This window comes from Ailuropoda melanoleuca, chromosome 13 (assembly GCF_002007445.2).
Source record: "Ailuropoda melanoleuca isolate Jingjing chromosome 13, ASM200744v2, whole genome shotgun sequence".
NCBI classification, from domain to species: domain Eukaryota; kingdom Metazoa; phylum Chordata; class Mammalia; order Carnivora; family Ursidae; genus Ailuropoda; species Ailuropoda melanoleuca.
The window spans coordinates 44,731,389-44,733,509 of record NC_048230.1 but is presented as its reverse complement, the minus strand read 5'-3'; the positions used below and the strand labels follow the sequence as shown (position 1 = coordinate 44,733,509).

Genomic DNA, 2,121 nt, shown 5'->3' with positions numbered 1-2,121 from the left:
GGCGCCCCTCAGTCCAGCTTTCTAATCAGACGTCCCCCTGTCAGGTCCTGGAGGCTCACCTGACTCTGGTGGAATTACCACAGGGTGGGAGGAAAGGAAAGTAGCCCCCTCCTGAAACTCCATAGACTGCCCCGTTCTTACCTTTATCTTTTTTTAAAAAAAGATTTTAGTTATTTATTTGACAGAGACCGAGAGAGACTAAGAGAAAGAGAGAGAGCGAGCACACAAGCAGGGGGGAAATGCTTAACCGACTGAGCCACCCAGGCGTCCCTTTTTTTTTGTTTGTTTAAGATTTTATTTTTGAGTAATTTCTACAGCCAACATGGGGATCAAACCCATAATCCCGAGATCAAGAGTCACACCCGGTCCTTGGCTCCACTGACTGAGCCAGCCAGGCCCACCGGATGTTCAGTCATTTTTTTCAAAGTGCTCTCAAATGTTGTATGCCTTTGGTCAAGAGTCCTGGCATGGGGGGCACCTGGGTGGCTCAGTTGTTAGGCGTTTGCCCTCGGCTCAGGTCATGATCTCAAAGTGTTGGGATCGAGCCCCCAAGTTGGGCTCCCTGCTCAGCAGGGAATCTGCTTCTCCCTCTCACTCTACCTGCTGCTCCCCCTGCTTGTGCTCACTGTCAAATAAATAAATAAAATCTTTAAAAAAAAAAAAAAAGAGTCCTGGAATGGTTGCTTTTAACAATTTGTCCAGTTTTAACATTGCTTTTTTGGGAAGGGATTTGGAAAACTCCTCAATCTGCTATTCCAGAAATCCTGCCCACATATGTAATTTAAAAATTTCTAGTAACCATATTAAAAAAAAATAAGCATGAAGTTAATTTTGGTTTTTTGTGTTTTTTTTAAAGATCTATTTACTTAGGCTGGTGGGAGGGAATGGGCAGAGAAAAAGGAAGAGAGAGAATCCCAAGAAGACGTCTCCCCACTGAGTGCAGAGCCCCACAGGGGTCTCCATCCCACGACCCTGAGATCGTGACCTGAGCCGAAACCCAGAGTGGACCGCTCAATCGAATGAGCCGCCCAGGCATGCCTCCGTGACATTAATTATAATAATGTATTTAAGTCAGTGTAAGAAATAGTAGCATTTCAACACGTAATCAATATCTTTAAAATTATGAATGAACGCTTACACTTCTTTCCCTTCCTCCTAAGCCTCTGAACTCCGTATGTTTCACACGTAACAGCACGTTTCAACTCAGACCAGCTACATTACAGCGCTGGCTCCCCTGGCGGACACAGGAGCGATATTTGGTATGGCCGCTTTTTTTCAGCTGTTAGCCTATCTCTCATGTTTGGTATTATTCTTCTTTTAATCCTTGTCCTTTGGGGATGCTGCAATATTTAAGGCTGGAATAAAATGACTGGCACCCGTCCCTCCATCCTGTCGGGTTCGTGCGCAGGGGCCCGCGAATTAAGCCAAGCGCACGTGCGCTCCGAGGCGCCGAGCAGGGGCTCGCGCAGCCGGCAGAGGCAGGGGTTCGGGGGCCTCGCTAATCAGGGGAAAGGTGAGACCAAAAGGCTCCTTCAGGGAGGGGGGACGGGTTTCGGAGAAGCGCCAGGGGGAATCCCCGCCATCGAAGCTACTCCGGAGGGTCGCTCCTGACCCGACGACCCCGGACATCCGGCTGCGCTTGCGCCAGCCCCCGCGGCGGGGAGCGCTCTGCGCGTGCGTGCTCAGTTTCCAGCCGGTTAGCTCAGCGCACGCCCGGGCCGGGCCCCGGAAGTTCGGGGGTGTGGCCTCGCCGATAGCAGCACTTCCGGCCTGAGGGGGGTCCCCTGAGGCTGAGCGCTGAACCGAGGCGGGGGCTTGCGGCCCCGTTAGGAGACAGAGGCGGGAACTCGGAGTGGAAAGCGGGCGCCGGCCGGGCCGGGCCTCGGCGCCCGCGGTCGGCACGTCACCCTCCCCCGCCCGACCGAGCTGTGGCGGGACCCGACCGACCTCCAGCCTCTGACCTTCGACCTCGTGGGGCGGGGCCTCTCTGCGGCCGGGCGCGGTTTCCCGGGGACGCGTTTCCCGCCGCACCGCGGGCCGCCCGGACCGCCCTGGCAGAGGCACCTTCCGGCGGCCCCGGCGCGGAGCCTTGGGCCGGGGGGCGGCCCCGGCGTGGCGGCC

General features: G+C 55.3%; 1 protein-coding gene across 1 annotated transcript in view; it reads left to right on the top strand.

Moving 5' to 3' along the window:
- Positions 1–2,071: 2,071 nt before the first annotated feature.
- DUS1L (dihydrouridine synthase 1 like) overlaps positions 2,072–2,121 on the top strand; it is a 6,469-nt gene continuing 6,419 nt past the window's right edge. Inside the window, exon 1 of the mRNA XM_034640401.1 lies at positions 2,072–2,111. The gene's annotated coding sequence lies outside the window, so the exon portion shown is untranslated. The remainder of the gene's footprint in view (positions 2,112–2,121) is intronic.